Genomic DNA, 17,819 nt, shown 5'->3' on the forward strand with positions numbered 1-17,819 from the left:
TGTCCTTAGGCTTCTTGTCTCCCGACCCTATTCTCCTGCCTCATTATGACCTCCATGAAGGGTTTGAGGATGTGGTGTGTGGAGTCAAACTACAGGGTTTGATTGCAATATTTTCTTGGCTTGTTACTTGGGAAGAGATCAGTACCATATTTGTTTTTAATTGGAAAGTTTTTTTTTTTCCCCAACATCTTTACTTGAGCAAGGGACAATTGTTGAGCGTGCACAGAGGTTTTTCCTTGCCCGATGAACTCATCAGAAGTAAAAGTAGAGTGACATTGTTTTTCTGGCCATGGATACCATACTCTTTCATTAATTTATCTTCCATAGTTGGTCTACCTGGTACCCCATGGACAGGAATAAAAACTAATTCAGGTTTGTTCATGCTATACAGATGTTGACATAAGCAATAATTATATTGTTTAGTTGACATGACCAAGGTTTGAGAAACTCGTGCAAGGGTGGTGTCAGGTTTGTGTGAAACCTATAAAGAAAAGAATGAGGTTAATATGAAAGAGGCAGCATTTGAAAGAAAGCCCATAGTGGAGGATCAGAGAGAGAATAGGATAGATTGAGACAAGTAATCTCCAGTGAGCTTCTCAATAAATGGGAGGTTTTGTTTAAAAAGATCCTCCCTTTACTCCCCCCACACACCAGGAAGGAGAGAAACTTAAAGGGGGAAAATAGATGAAAGCAAAGTTTTTTGATCTGTGATCTTGAGGAAAGCTGTTTGCTTTGTGGTGTCATCTTGCTTCTAGAGCCTTGACTCTGAAATCCTTACTATGAGGTCACCTGTAGGGATGGTCTTTCAGTTGTCCTGAGAGTGATGACTGGCTCTACCTTGATGTGGCTCACATGAATTCAGACAGTGTGATAGCAGTGTAGGTGGTTAGCAGTACTTCATAAAGTCCTTCCTAATAAGGTAATAGTACATACTTTTTCTAAAAATCTTGATGTATACCTGATCTCCTGGTTGAAAGAGATGGTTTAATGGATTTTTTCCTGTAAGTTCTTTTTATGTCTAGATTTTTATGTTTCACTTGCCCTGATGATTGAGGATGGTATGAAGTAAGAAATTTTAATGAGTAATCCAGAGATTTGGGGAGTGAGTTGTTTATTTCTACTAAAAAATGAGTTTCTTGGTCTGATTCAATCTATAAAGAAATGCCAAGATGAGGAATAACCTCAGTTGTTAATTTCTTTACCACTATCATGGTGTCACTTGAACCTGGGAGACAGAGGTTGCAGTGAGCCGAGATTGCGCCACTGCACTCCCGCCTTGGTTACAGAATGAGACTCTGTCTCAAAAAAAAAAAAAAAAAGGTGTTACAATAGAGGAATTGGTTAATAGGGCCTGTGTACAGGTGGTCTGCTACTGTGTTGAGAGGTGCGGAGTCTTATTAAGTCATAAAAGAATGGACACAGAATGGGGGAATGGGGAATGTGGAGGTAAAGAAGGGAACCTAATATAAGAATACTGAATTTGCCAACTAAGGTACCAGTTGTGACTACTTCGTGCAGGAATGGGAACATGCCTGATGCCATAGAGTCTAATTGACTTGAGAATGCGGGAGGAAAATAAAAACTCAGGACCCCAATTCACCATGCCAAAAGGAAAAAAAAAATTAAACTGAAATGTGAGTTGCGCAAGAAACTGCCTTTTCTTTTGTTCCTAAGCAGATAGTTAGAGATAAAATGTTAAATAACTCCATAGGTAGTTACTCTGTGTTCACCTTATCTTATGTAAAGTGCAGATTTACTGAGCGCTGGATGAATACGTAATTGACTATTCCCTACCTATTTCTTTTCCCTTGCAACATGTGGATTATCATACCCTCCTTTTTTCCACAATGGCCTGCCTTTCCCCTTTAAATACTGAGGCCCTCAAATTCATTTTTGGAAAAAGGCATGGACCACAGACTGTTTCTGTGATTCCATGTTTATTTCTTCTGGGCATATGCTTAACTTTGGCAAAATAACCTTCTAAATTGATTGAGACCTGTCTCTGATACTTTCTTGTTTACAAGAAATATAGTATAGGATATCTGTTGATGAAAAGAGTCAAACTGTCAAATATTTGAAGAGATTTATTCTGAGCCAAATATGAGTGATCATGGCCAGTGACACAGTCCTCAGGAGGTCCTGAGAACATGTGTCCAAGGTAGTTGGGGTGTAGCAGGACAAACCACAGACAAAACCCCTCAGACACTGAGTTAAAGAAGGAAGGGCTTTATTCAGCCAGGAGCTTTGGCAAGACTCATGTCTCCAAAAACTGAGCTCCCCGAGTGAGTAATTCCTATCTCTTTTAAGGGCTTACAACTCTAAGGGGGTCCACGTGAGGGGGTCGTGATTGATTGAGCAAGCAGTGGGTATGTGACTGGGTGCTGAAACAGAACAGGACAGGGATTTTCACAGTGCTTTTTCACATAATGTCTGGAATCTATAGATAACACAACCAGTTAGGTCAGGGGTCAATCTTTAACCACCCAGGGCGTGACGCCGGGCTGTCTGCCTGTGGATTTCATTTCTGCCTTTTAGTTTTTACTTTTTCTTTCTTTGGAGGCAGAAATTGGGCATAAGACAATATGAGGGGTGGTCTCCTCCCTTATTTATACAGCTTGGTTTTACGTATTTTAGGAAGGCATGAGACATTAATCAAATACGTTTAAGAAAATACATTGGTTTGGTTTAGAAAGGCAGGACAACTCAAAGTGGGGGCTTCCAGCCTGTAGGTAAATTTAAATATTTTCTGGCTGACAATTGGTTGAGGTTGTCTGAAGACCTGGGATCGACAGAGAGGAATGTTCAGGTTAAAGATAAAGGATTATGGACACCAAGTTTTATTGTGCAGAGGAAGCTCTTAGATAGCAGATTTTAGAGAGACCAGGTTGTAAATAGTTTTTTTAATAGGACTTAAAAGTGTGCCTGGCTCTTAGTTGATTATCTCCTGGATCTGGGAAGGAAGAAAGGAAAACAAAAGGGAAAGGGATTCTCTATAGAATGTGGATTCTTCCCACAAGACACTTTGCAGGGCAATTTTAAGGTATGGCAAGGAAATATATCTTGGGGTTAAACATTTTTTTTCCTTGTCTCATAATGTTATGCCAGAGTCAGATTGAAAAGTAAGCCACAATATATACGGTCCAATAAAACCCAACTGATGAGAATTTACAGTTTGTAGGGCATGACTCCCTAGACCCCTTAGGTAGAAATTTGGGTAAGAAAAAAAATCAGAGCTTAGTCCTCATATCCAAGAGGCAAGAGGTTGTTCTGAATACCCCAAACAATCCTATTCTTTTCATGGTAGTATAGGTGAAACGGTTTGCCAAAGTTGGGTAAGCCAAGAGCTGGCTATGTGAGAAGTGCTCATTTTCAGGCTTTGCAGTTCAATGGCTCCAAGAGCCAGGAAATGAACTCTGAAGTAGCATCGGGAGGAGGGCATCTATAGAGGTTTAGCATGGGCAGCAAAAGCAGGAATTCATCGGTGACATTTAGCTGCCCCTAGGAATTTATGCAGTTGCTTTTTGTTTTTGGGAGAGAGATGGGCAAGGCTGATTCAAGGCATTTTGTGCTATTTTTAGTGCCCTGAGATATCTCATGTCCTAAGCAGGTAACAGTTGTTTGCATCCACTGATGTTTAGATATGAAGGATTTAAGGCCTCATTCAGCTACTTATTTTAGGAGAATGAGGGAGTCTATAAGATCACTCTGTTTAGTTTGGCTATAAAGAAAGAGGTTATTAATGTATTGAAAAAGAGTGAAGCCTTGAGTAAAAGCTACAGGGTTGAGATTGGTTTTACGGACTTAGAAAAATATTGAGGGGAACTCATAATATCTATGAGGTATGCATCTATGTTGATTGTCTTCCTCTAAACATAAGTGCAAAGACAAATTTTGAGTCCCAGAGTAATGGAATTAAAAAGAAAGCTGACCAGAGGTTAATTACTATAAACCAGACTGCATCAGCAGGAATTGAGGTCAGAATAGTGGCTGGATTAGGAATTATGGGGTGACGGGGCATTATAAGAGTTTATGACTCTCAGATCTTGTACAAATCTAAGATGGGATTTGATTCCCATCTAAATCAAATTTTACTTTTATTATTGGCAAGATTAGGGTATTGCAGGGTAAGAAGGTATAAGAAAACCCTGCTATAAAATAGTCGATTATAGGTTCAATTCCTTATTTTTCATCTTGAAAGAGAGAGTATTGGGCTACTTATAGGAAAAGTTTATTACTCTTCCAGGTAACACCCATTGACTGTGCACTCAGTAGCTATCCAATCTCATTTATATGTGAGGCCCAAATACTAAGTGGGATATCTTTTAGGACTGCATCCTCTTCAGAAGATTTTAAATTGATATGGGTTTCCATTAGGGAAGGTAGGAAGCTTGAGGTTTGGTCTGAAGGTAGGAAAATAAAAAACATCTTTATAATTATACTCTATGGTGGCATTAAATTTACATAACAAACCTCTGCCTAAAAGGTTTGCCAGTAAGAAGTCAGAAACTAGAAAGGCGTGATGGATGTTAAGAGGGCCTACAAATATTGGGTGGCCTAAGATGTAGGCAATGAAACAGGCTTCCCTGGAGTTCCAACAGCTGAATAGAATTAGAGGTGATAGATAGAGATGAATACTTTGAGCCAGTAGTAGAGAAAGTCACGTCAGTGTCAATTTAAAAATTCAGTTCTTGATCTTCTATTTTAAGGATGGAGGATATGCTTCCTCTCTCAGAAAGAGGAAAATGGATCCTCTGAGGAAGCTGGGGTCAGGAGAGATTGTTTAAGCTTTCCTTTCTTTTAAGTGCAGGACAATTGTTTTTTTCAATGTCTGGCTTTGTATATAGTACCTGCAAACATCTTGAAATGAATAGGGGAGGCTCTGGGGCTGGTAAGAAAAATGGGTGGGACTTGAGTTGCCCCTAGAGTCATAGATGTGTTTTTATAAAGACTAAATTTGCAAGGCAAGGACAGTTGATGTTAATTTTTCCCCCCTCCTCTTTTCCTGCAAGCCTTTTTTCAATGAATGGGGTAGAAGCTTCAATCATAATGTTGAAGAGACTGTCCTGCCCAGACAAAAAAGCTACTGTGGATTTGCTTCCTTATTCCAGACAGAGGATTTCCAATAAAGGTGGAAATAATAAGATTTTTCTGTTCTGGGGCTTTGAGGTTAAATGCAGCATGCCTTTGGAAAGTCTGTATACAACATTCCACAAAAATCTTGGCATCCTTTTCTTTCTGAGTGTACTTTTCAACCTAAGACGAATTCACTTTGGTGGGAAAGGTCTCTACTATCACTTTTATGAGGCCCTAAATATCAGCTGCCAGCCGAGTCATTTCCTCGTCATTTGCAGGAAGGCCTGGGAGAAGTTCTGGCTACCTGTTTTCTTTATGTGTGTTTGCTGCTGGGGAGAGGTAGTTGTCCCTAGGGGGTTGTCTGGCTTGTCTGGTAACCACAGTATCACCCTGGGTAGGAAGAGCCAATCAAAATCCCTAGGAGGGGAGTTGTATATTGTCACTAACTTTTCTAACTTCTCTCTAAGTTTGATAGGATCTTCTGAAAGGTGTATATTTTGGGGGTGGGGTGGGGTGTGGTATAAAACGACTTTTTATTTTAAAAGATCTGCTGCTGTCCAGAGGACATGAATTCTTTGCTGTGGGCACTAAGGATACATCCACAAAAGGAATTTCATGGGAAGACTTGCAGCTGATGGGATCTGATTATATAGACCCAGAAAGTAGATGGAATTATAAGGGACAATGAAATGAGCCCTGCTGTGTATCCCTGGGGCCTCTGACAGAGTTATTTTCTGACTATCAGCATTTACATAAGTAACTTGTATTCCCTGGCCTGGAGATTAGGCCAGAGTGCTTTCTGCTATTCTTGCAGGGAAAAAGAATTTAAAGAAGGAAGCTGGGTGTTTAGGGACTTTTTTTTTTGTTTTTTTCTTAGAAGTCAGAGGAGCTTCAGGGATTATAGGAATTTGCTTAGGAGTCTGGGCTGGATTTGAGGGAGAGAAACATAAGTCAGGGTCTGGAGATTCAAAATACCTTCCGGAAGGTTAGGGATATGGAATTGAGAGTAAAGAAGAGCACAGTTGCAGGGGAAAGGAACATGTACAGTAGATGTGGATTTTTAACTTTTGTTCTAAGTCTAATTTCTGTTCTTAATCTTCAGGGAATCTCTAAGCCTAGCCATAATGCTCTTTTTTGTCCTACTTCCGATTTCAACTTCCCATAGGTACCAAAAAATCATTTGTTTAGGATGAGAGTTCTCTAAAAATCTTTCTAAAAGTTTTTCTAAATCCATGAATTCATCATGTAGCCATTGCAAATAGGATCTCCAAGCATATATCCACTCTAACAGCAACTCAATCCAATAAATCTTTTCATGAAAAAACCTGGAGGTAACTTTCTAGGTTTAGAATACATTTTTATCATGAATTCAAGAGGTATCCCCAAAGAGGTGCAGAAGATGCAGCCCCAATGATCCAAAAAACACTCCCAAAAATAGCCTAAGAAAGCAAAAACCCTCATTGTCACAGGCAGTAAGAATAATGTTTGTGAAAATTAGTGTCTCTGGTGTCCTACACAAGTGAGATGCCTCCAATTACAGACTCTCTAATCTGTGAGATTGGACAGGTGATGCTGGATGGGACTTCCCGCACTGGCAAAGCAATAAGGGTAGAGACAACAAAGACTCCGTATAGAGTGGGACCTTGAGAGCAAATGAGACATAGGATTTACTGGGGGAACTTACATACAAGGATGGTCTGGTCATGGAGAGCTGGACAGGAGAACTGCTCCCATTTGTAAAAAGCATGCAGATTATATAACATTTTTATTTAGCACCTGCCACCTAGCAAGCTCCATCTAACCCAAAGCAAAGGGCCTTGATTCCCTGTATGGCCTATATTCTAAGGGATGGGTCAGGGGTTCAGATGTCCTTCCTAGCTAAGGAGTGAAACTCTGGGTTGGCTACTCCTGGATTCTTAGACTACAAGGTCATTGTCAGGGTGTTCTTAAGTCATTACTCTCAAGTGCCTCTGCCATACTGACCCCTCATTAAAACAAACTCTCCTAAAAGCTGGCATGGTTGGACAATGAAAATGCTGCTTGCACACTTCATGTTGTTGGGACTCAGAAAGTAATACCCCAATGAAGGCCTCAGAAGCAAAAGTTTTTATCTGACCACCTTCTGCCCTCCTGTCTCTCAGTCCCATTTGCCTCCAAGGCTAGCCATAAAAACTAGAATTTCTCTTCCCCTGAACAGGTCATAGATATCAGAACCCCTTTTTCCCAAGTCAGCCATAAAACCTAAAAATGTTACTCTAACTTTCCCTCTGTCTTTCTATATAAAAACTGGCCATAAAGGAATCATGTGACCTACCTTGTTTGACTGTAGGTCATAAGACCCCCATTCCAGAGAGATTCCTGTCCCTTACCTAGAAGGAAGGAATGCATGCACAGAGAGGCCAAGAAAAATCTAGACAGGTAGGCCTGGCTGGACTTCTCTCCCTCAGTCTATTAGCATTACTTTTCGTCCAGTCATATTACTATATGGCTGTTCATACTTTGCTGAACTGAAGCATAAAAATAGACAATTTCCCCTCTATCCTTGGGACTCCATTCTGAAGGCTCCTGTATGTACACGTTAAATAGATTTGCATGCCTTTTTTTCCAATTAATCTGCTTTTCTCCAATTGATTTTTCAGCATACCCTCCAATGTCTAGGGTTCCTAGCCTTATGGTAGCCACTTGATGCATCCCTGATAACCTGTACCCATCAGCTGGCAGAAACCAAAGAGCATATCCTCACTGGTTACAAGCCGAGATCTCAGAACATAAAAAGTGATGAAAGGAGAACCTCAGCTTTTTTTAAAAATTGATGACCCACAGCAAAGTTTGTCCAAACACCTGCCCAATGAGGACAGTAAACCCATCAGTCTATAAAGCCAGTTTTAACAACATGCCTATAGGACATATGCCTGTGATTCCCTTCCATATGAAAAATTACACAAAAGACAGAGACATAGGAAAACAATGACCATCTCTGGGAGGGAAAGGATGAATTAAAACCAAGAGTACTTCAAATAAAAATCACAAGGAGTCCAGGTTGAAAATGTCCAGGTTGATGTGGTAAAAATGTTTACCTTTTGCTAACTTTGCTGGGTGCTCCCAAGATCTCAGTGGTAACCTCCGGAGTGTGCACGGTGTCCCAGCCAATGATATCTCACTCTCATTGCCAGAACCCACTTGCATTCTGGGCTCCTCGGCTATGGGATCAGTCCAATCCCAAATTGGGGCAGCCACATCAAGTGGTATCTATGGCTAGGAGGGCTCAGCTAGTATGTGGAAGACCCTCACCTACTTCGTTGTGCTCCCTTGGATGGGAGTGAAGATGATAATTGTCTTCTTGAAGTTGCATCATGGAGAGCACAGGAGACCTGAGTTGATTCCTTGCCCCCATCTCTGCATTAGATCCAAGCCTTTTTCTTGAGGAGATGGTAACCATACTCTATTTCATAACCTTCGTGTGAATCTGTTTCTAACTGCCTATGAAGATGAATAAAGAGAACCTGAACCATTACAAATCTACTGGGAACCACAGAACTGGTTTGAACCATTACTCTGCACATGGACCAGAAAAAGTGTACAAGACCCTAATCTCACCTTCTTTATTTGTATATAATGATGACCAGTAAACTGATTTGCCATCTCTTTGCTTGTGGCAAAATGTAGCTTAAAGAAATTAAATTTTGATTGGTCACATGCAAAAAAATCATAAGTATCTATACCCAAAGAACTAGTTCACACAAATGGTTTCTCCTGCTAATCTGAATTTGAAAAGGGAAAGACAAGGATAGTCTCTTGCCATTTTCTTTTGACCAGACTCTACAGGCGGAGATTAGGAGGTTGATGTGGTAAAAATGTTTACCTTTTGCTAACATTGCTGGGTGCTCCCAAGATCTCAATGGTAGCCTCTGGAGTGTGCAGGGTGTCCCAGCCAATGATATCCCATTCTCATTGCCAGAACTGTAGGGAAAGAAAAGTAACTTTCCTCTACTCCTGAAGTTCTGTGGGTGAGGCTCATGAATTGAACTGACAAAAACACAGATTAACAGGAGAATAGCAAACAATTTTTAAAATATTATTTATTATATATAATAAAGGTATTTCTTATTCTATCCTACCTATTTTATTCTATCCTATTCTATACTATTATAGTCTATTTTATGGGCTTTTTAAAAGTCTTATTACAAGAAATTAAATTTACTTCATGACTCACTAATAGGTTGTGACCTTCAATCTGGAAAAAATGCTAGGTATAGGCTTACTTAATATCACTTTCTTGTATTACTGTGTTCTCAATTACTCTCTATTGTGCTTCAAATGAATTGCACTACTTAAGTGAAATTTAGTTGTGGCTTTGTTGTAAGACCAACGGGTTCATATGCTTGCTACACAGTAAAGTGCAATACACTGAGACAGCAGTGTTTGCAGCAGAGAAAGAGTTTATTGATTGCAGGGCAGCCAGGTGAGGAGATGGGAGGAGACTCTCAAATCCATCTCTTCAAGGATTTCTGGGATGAGGTTTTTAAGGGGATTGTAGAGGACAATGCGCTGGAAGATTGGGGTTATTGATTGGTCGGGGTAAGAGTGATGAACTCATTAGGATGAGAAAACTGTATTATTTGGAAAAAGGAGACGAGTTAGCTCCTCATGTGGTCCCTAGACCAGCTGACATCAGTAGTTTCACTGGTATGCAGGACTTAAAATACATCTCAAAGGGAAAACTTACATTTAATAATGTTCAAGTTGTCATGTAGAGCAGTTAGGGGGAACTACAATCTTTTAACAGTCTACGTGATTCTGGAGCAACAGGGAAACACTGTTGGGAAGTGGGTCAGAGAGCTAACCTAACGTTTAATGCTGAGTGTGCTGCAGGCTTGGTTTTCTTAGTTCTCCCCCTCCCTTCTTCCCTGATACATTTTATAAACTTTATGAGAATGCTTTCACTCTGTAATGCTCTTTCTAAATAGACTTTAGCCACAGATGGTCTCAGAGTGGAGGGGCTGACTGAATTCTGCTGTGGAAGTGTTGTTTTACCTTTCCAATTTCCCTTTTAATGAGAAGCATGTGATCTCTGTGGAGGCAAAACACCAGCAGTGTCTCAGTTTATTGGTGGAGATAAAGGGACAATTGTAAATACATCTTGCTCTGAGTTTCTACAATTCGAAATGAATTTTGCTATGTATAACCCTTCCTCTTCCCACCTCACCTTTCTTATTAACCACATTCTTTACAGAAGACTTAGATTATTGTTATTACCCCCAAGCATCTCTGTATTGTCTAAATCAGTATCCATGGAAAATATTTCTTTAATGTTCTTAGGGTAAGGGTTTACAATCTGTAAATTTTTATACAGATACCCCTATTTGAATTATATATATTGGTTTTTATGGCTCCCAAAATGTCAAAAAGAATCCTCTCCATACCTATTACAGTTATCTTTCTTGTAGTTTGGAATAAATGCAAATGAGCCATAATAAGCAAGATTTAATAATATTGGTAGTCCAGGGGAAATAACACTACACTTTAGATTTACATAGTTTCTTAAAACAACACGTCAGGTCGGGTGCGGTGGCTTACGCCTGTAATCCCAGCACTTTGGAAGGCCCAGGCGGGTGGATCATGAGATCAGGAGATTGAGAGCATCCTGGCTAACACCATGAAACCCTGTCTCTACTAAAAATACAAAAAATTATCTGGGCATGGTGGTGAGTGTCTCTAGTCCCAGCTACTCGGGAGGCTGAGGCAGGAGAATGGCGAGAATCTGGGAGGCAGAGCTTGCAGTAAGCCGAGATCACGCCACTGCACTCCAGCCTGGGCGACAGAGTGAGACTCTGTCTCAAAAAAAAAAAAACCATACACTTCATACGTATCATTTTACTCATTATCCCAACATTCCTGGAATTTAGACAGATTTAGGAATTACTGATGTATTTTTAAAGAGTTAAGTGATGCTTAAAGATTGAATAATTTGGATCTTTCAGCTGTTTCGTAATAGAACTACAAATGGAAATAAAGCCTCAATTCTTTTCTGGATCTGAGTTCCTTAGTCTTTTTAGACACGTGTTTCATCAGCTTCCACCTCCCATAGGCAAATGGAGGACAGTAAAGACAGAAAGTAAAAGGTAAAAAGTGGATGTGAGAAGACAGGAAAAAAAGTCATTGTCAAGAAAGACATTAATAAATGTTTCTAGTGTTGTTTTGTGGCACAAGTATATTCTAATCTTGTACTATATCACATTAGTTAGAAAGAATGGTGGCAATTGGTGCTGGGAAGATATTTGATTATGTAAGACTTTAGTCATAGTTTTGCTATCACAAAATGTGCTTTTTTTTTTTTTTTTTTTTTTTCTTAAAGAGATGGAGTTTCACTGTGTTGCCCAGGCTAGAGTGCAGTGGCTGTTCACAGGCATGATATTGGCACAGTACAGCCTCAAACTCCTGGCCTCAAGTGATTCTCTGGCCTCAGCTTTCCAAGCAGCTGGAACTACAGACACATACCACCATGCCTGGCTGTACAAAATGTGCATTCTTAAGGTAGACTTCAGGACATAGCTTTTTAGGAAGATAAATAAAAAGCCACTTAACACTCTGACAAGATTTTTAAACAAGTCATCTATCCCAAGGAAAAATTCAGTCTGCATCCTAAGTGCTCCATGTAGAGGCCTGATATCTCTGTAGGCATCAGATACCTTAAATAGATAACAGGAAAAATAACTTGTTGCATTATCTTTTGAAGATGAGCTAATATAAATTTATTGGCATTTACCTTCAGCATTGGTTAATATGCTTAGTTACAATTGATGAGATTGGGTCCCTATTACCTTTGGACAAAGGTGTTTTCTGTTTGTGTCTGACTATAGTGGCTATTTGGATCTTTAATACAATCCCATATGTAGAAGATTTAGTAACTATGACTTTGGCAAATCATAGAAATAAATCCCAAAAGTCATCTGACTGGTCGAGAGAAGAGAAACACTGGTTATTGCTAATAGACAGTTAATTGCAAACCCATAGCCCTCATTATGGTTATTATACTTTTGTGAACATCATTGTGCAACGCACCAGTAGTAATAAAGGTGTTTGTCATTCTTCTTAAACTTTAGCCTAACTTGGTACCGAGCCCTTTGCCTTAGTGCTAGGCAGCTGAACCACTGTAATCATAGAACCGGGATTGGTCCTAGGTTTTTTTTTTATAGTGGGATGTTGGGTTGACTGAAAGTCAAGTATCACTGATCTCAGCCTGGGGTTTGACAAGAGACATTTGACAGACAGCATCCTCAGCAAAGCTATTATGTTTTTAATTAGCATCTTGCATTTAGATGCTCTTCAAGTCTTTTTTGAGACGGAGTCTTGCTCTGTCGCCCAGGCTGGAGTGCAGTGGCGAGATCTCGGCTCACTGCAAACTCCGCCTCCCGGGTTCTTGCCATTCTCCTGCCTCAGCCTCCCAAGTATCTGGGACTACAGTTGCCCGCCACCATGCCCGGCTAATTTTTTGTATTTTTAGTAGAGATGGGATTTCACCCTGTTAGCCAGGATGGTCTCCATCTCCTGATGTCGTGATCCGCCCGCCTCAGCCTCCCAAAATGCTGGCATTACAGGCGTGAGCCACCATGCCCAGCCTTAAGTCTTTATTCAATTACTTCATTTCAGTCATATTTGGGTGCGTCAGCCTTATGCTTGCCTGCGAAAGACATGCTAGTCTTCTGAATAATGCTTGTGTTCTGTGGCTTCTGGATGACATACTTGGTTTTTCTTTGAATATTTTGACTTTAAGTTTCATCATCAGCCATAATTTTGAGTTTACTTAAACTCAAAGGACATCAAATTCATTTAGTTAATTAACTAATTATGCACAAGAGGAGAGACAATGATATTCTGCTAATCAAACTCTAATCAGGCTCATTTGTGCATTATTTTTGTCTAAGTTTCAAACTCTGGGCTTGGGTGTCCTTCCTTTCGGAGTCCAGTTCTAGCAAGAACCTGCAAGTCAGTTTAGCAAGAATTCCCCATCTTCGATTTCAGATTACTCTTGGGGGTTCCTCATCCTCCATCATCCCCCAGGAGATATCTGATCACCCCGAGCAGCCTTCAGTAAGAATACTGTTAGGTTGTTTTCACCAGAACCTGCCTTACCTGAGATCTTTCCTCTTAGTAATTTTCTATCCTGCTGATCCCCACCCTGCCTTTTGGCTACAAATTATCGCTTTTCCTTGTTTTTGGAATTGAGCCCAGTATTATACTGAGGTTTTGTTTCCCCTATTGCAATTGTTTTTTTCTGAATTAAATCTGTTTTTACTGCTGTAATTACTGCTTAGTTCTCTTTTTTTTTTTTTTCCTTTGGCTTCTGATTGGTGGATTTAGTTTGTGTTTGAACATCCTCATTTTAAAGTGTCACCATTGGTAATAATTTTGAGTCTAGTGAAATTTAAAGTATATCAAGTTCACTTATATAATTTACTAATTAACTCATTTAGCATGCATCGATTGAGTACCAATTGATGAGTGGCTCTGAAAGTTTAACAATAAACTAATCCTAATATTAAAGGTGTATTATATATATTCTTTAATAAGCTCTGAAACCTACAAAGATATTTTGGACATAAAATGTTATTCACCTTTTTTCCCCAAAGGAATTATCTTCCAAGAATAAGATGAATTATTTTCTTATTTTTAATACAGCATAATTAGTATTGACTTATCATACTTTTTTGTTTTTTTAATTTAAGAGATGGGACCTCACTCTGTCATCCAGGCTGGGGTGTGGTGGTGCAATCCCAACTCACTGCAGCTTTAAATTCCTGGCTTAGAAGGATTCGCCAACCATAACCTCCCCAGTAGCTGGTACTACAGGTTCACACCACCATGCCCAGCTAACTTTTTTATTTTCTATTTTTTGTAAAGATGGGGGTCTTCCTAAGTTGCCCAGACTGGCCTCAAACTCCTGGCCTCAAGTGATCCTTCCGCCTTGGCATCTCAAATCTCTGGAATTACAGCCATGAGCCATGGTGGTGCTTAGACCTATAATGCATTTTTAAAATGTGAAAGTACTAATATTTCTTATAATACATCAATAATACTGAGTCATTGCTGAAGGATTCAATATTTCCAATTCATGTTTAATCAGACTGTGATTTTTCTAGTCTCTTAGATATATTAATTCCTAATTACACCATTACAATAGGACAAGTTTGCTGTACAAATTGGGCATGTGTGAATTATATCTCTATGTTTCCAAATAGTAGTTAAATAAAATTTTATTTTGGGAACTGCTCTTGAAGGATTTCATCATTTTATTCTTCTTTTTCTCCCTCCCCTCTTTCTTCCCATCTTAAGGAAAGAAGCAGGATTCTGTAAACCAAAAGTTATCTGAGACAGGTCTCAAAACATTTAGCAAGTTTATTTTGCTAAGGCTGTGGACACACCTGTGACGCAGCCTCAGGAGGTCCTGACGTGTTCCCAAGTTGGTCCGGGTACAGCTTGCTTTTACACATTTTAAGGAGAAGTGAGACATTACTCAGTATGTGTAAGATGTACATTGGTTTGGTCTGGCAGGGCGGGACAACTCGAGGTGGGAGCCACCAGGTCATAGGTAGATAAGAGACAAAAGGTGGCATTCTTTTGAGTCCTTGATCAGCTTTCCATTGAATATACAATTTAGTCTGACTCAGTGAATCTGCATTTTTACGTAAACAATAGGGCAGAGGAAGCAATCAGATATGCATGTCTCAGGTGAGCCTCAGTGGGATGACTTTGAATTCTGTCTGTCCTTTGTTCATGAGGAATTCCCTTGTGGGCAAATTGTGAGGGAGGTATGTAGCTTTTTATCTTTGTAGCTAGCTCATTTAGGAATAAAATGGGAAGCAGTTTGCCTGACATAGTTCCCAGCTTGACTTTTTCCTTGACTTAGTGATTTGGGCCTCCCAAGTTTTATTTTTCTTTCACATTTTCCCCTTTTCTTTTAAAAGTCTTTCAGAAAAAGCATTTTAGAAGAAAATGGGCCCTCGTGTCAGGTTATGTCTCATCCCTTGTGGTTAGGACAGTTTATTCCTAGACAGGTAGGTCCCACATTATTAGGAAAGCTCATTTTTAGCAAGTTGTGAAATCTCACGTTTTACAGAAAGAATATGGGGAGAGGAAGGGAGAAAAACAAAGAAGTGAGCAATACTGGAAAATTGATATAGGCATTATTACTCTGAACTTTGTGAATCAGTAGGCTGGTATGAAAGTGGTTTATGTTTGTAAATAGGTTCCTGTCATTTTCTTCTAAAGTTTAATTTGTCTAGCTTCAGTCTGCAGGACTTTAAGAAAGCACAGCTTAATTTTTAGTGATTTCAAATCAGGAAAAATGGGGAAAAAAAGGAATAGAAGAAAAAAGAGAATAGATTATTTTGTAGACCAGTAGTCAGGAAAAATTTTAGAATTCAGTCCAAACTGTAAGTTCAGTCCAAATAATAAAAATTAAAAAATATTTGGCAAGACTAGAATCTAACAACAGGTGTACTATAGTTATTTATTTACTGCCTGAGAGACCTTTTTTCTAAAGTGTAGCTTAAAACAAAGGTCTCTGAGATAGTTTGAAACATATTTTTTCTTTCTCCAGTCCTATTTTCACTAAAGACAAGTCATAAGAAAAATTCAGCTGCAAAATAAGTTTTAGTCTTATTATACTTGGCCATAAAGGCCTGACAGTATATGCATAAAATTGGCAAGAATAATTGTTTCTTTTTTAAAAAAATTGGCTTTGCTGAAACTTTATTCCATAGGGAATCTCAGATTTGACTTTAATGCCTTAAGCCCAGCCTGTGCCTGCAAATACCTGTATTAATGGAGTGAATTCCTCACCTCTAGGTCCCAAAGAATCTTGGGGCTCCTGGGACTTTACTTGTCATAGGTCAGGAACCTGTACAGGGACTGCGTAGACAAGATAGAAGACCAGCTTTCTGAAGGGACTTTTATTGCTCTTTAATTCAACTTTGATTCCTTAAAGGAGTCTGTATCTGAAAGAATTCAATTCCAGTAAAAAAACCTTGGTAAAATAATTAGTGTCTACAATTATGTCCTGTTACAAAAGAAAACAGATTCTTATTATACTTATGCAAATAACTATATTGCTATAAGTTAAGCATACTTGCAACTGGTTTCCAAATTGTGGAGAAATCACGTAGAGAGAAATATGCTCCAAATTTTGTTTATAGGCATATACTTTACTCAATTACTAAAAGCTGTAAGTATTTCAAAAGAAAAATTTTTCTTACCTCTGATAAATGAAGGATCAGTAACATTTTAAGCAAAAAGTAATAAAAGGATTTATTTCAGTCTTCCATGGGGTTTAGTCTATGCAGTTAACTCCTGTTCTGCTTGATACTCATGAACACTTCAACTCTCCTTAGGAATCTTGGAAGTTTTTCCTCTATTCTAGTGTCACAATCTCCAAAGTTATCAGAAACCTGCCTTCAAGAGCACCTGTCAGAATCCTGTGCTGGTTATAATGCCACCTTTTGAAAAAGATAAAAATAAAACTGGATGACAAAAGTCTTAGAACAGTCATAGTTAAATACACAATTTACAAGAAAATTGGTTACTTCTGTGAAATACAACAATTTCACGTAATAATCATAATTATTACTGATAACATATGCTTAGATGTATTAGAAGCACAGGAATTTTGTACAACTCCAGAACACACACTAATAACACATTTATATAAATATAATTCAAAGAAGGTTAAACATTGTTTCATATTTGACAATGCTTCCTGTATGATTTTATTATATCAAATAAACCAAATATCTCTTATAAACTTTAGGGAACTCATATCAATAAATTTATGAGGACCAAAATTAGAATTTGATTTTGGAAGGTTTTTCAAATATAAAATGTTTAGAACACTTGATATCACAAAATAGGATCACAGTCATTATAAAGTAAGTCATTTATTTAGCCAAAATGATAACTCAAAGATTAAAAAAACAAAAGCAGAAACCTTTGTCTTCGAGAGAGGAGACTTAATTTCCCAAACAATAAGCCTTAATGAAGACAGAAGGAAGTCAATTAAATATGTCTCTCAAATCTTATAAACTGCCTATAAAAATTTAATTATCTTGACCATAAGATATGATTTCCATAAGCCTTTTTGTAACCTTTATAATCTTTTATTAAGAAGTGGGTTAATGCTCCAAGAAAACCTTGTTGGCCAGGTGCTGTGGCTCACACCTGTAATCCCAGCACTTTGGGAAGCCAAGGCAGGTGGATCATGAGGTCAGGAGATCAAGACCATCCTGGCTAACATGGTGAAACCCCATCTCTACTAAAAATACAAAAAATCAGCTGGGCGTGGTGGCAGATGCCTGTAGTCCCAGCTACTCGGGAGGCTGAGGCAGGAGAATGGTGTGAACCCAGGAGGCGGAGCTTGCAGTGAGCCAAGATCACACCACTGCACTCCAGTCTGGGCGACAGAGTGAGACTCCATCTCAAAAAAAAAAAAAAAAAAAAAAGAAAATCTTGTTATTCTAACACAGGGGTCCGTATTCTGGTCTTGCCTCAGCATGCCTTCAACATTAATGGTTAATTTATAGAGAAACTGAACTTATTTTCTCTCAAAATCAGCCCTTATGATCTCACATGCCTAGCTCTTCTGCTGTAGTCCCTGGGACTTGAATTGAATAGTTTTAGTTTCTGGCCCTGTGTCTCATGAACACAGTTTATTTTGATTGGCATCTTCTCCTGGGTCTGAAGATGAGGCTTTA

At 38.9% G+C, this 17,819-nt stretch overlaps 1 protein-coding gene across 1 annotated transcript in view; it reads left to right on the forward strand.

Moving 5' to 3' along the window:
• Positions 1 to 807: 807 nt before the first annotated feature.
• Positions 808 to 17,819, forward strand: part of SPAM1 (sperm adhesion molecule 1) — a 46,107-nt gene continuing 29,095 nt past the window's right edge. The window contains exon 1 of the mRNA XM_001086882.5: positions 808 to 919. The gene's annotated coding sequence lies outside the window, so the exon portion shown is untranslated. The remainder of the gene's footprint in view (positions 920 to 17,819) is intronic.

The sequence above is a fragment of the Macaca mulatta genome, chromosome 3 (assembly GCF_049350105.2).
Source record: "Macaca mulatta isolate MMU2019108-1 chromosome 3, T2T-MMU8v2.0, whole genome shotgun sequence".
Taxonomy (NCBI): Eukaryota; Metazoa; Chordata; class Mammalia; order Primates; family Cercopithecidae; genus Macaca; species Macaca mulatta.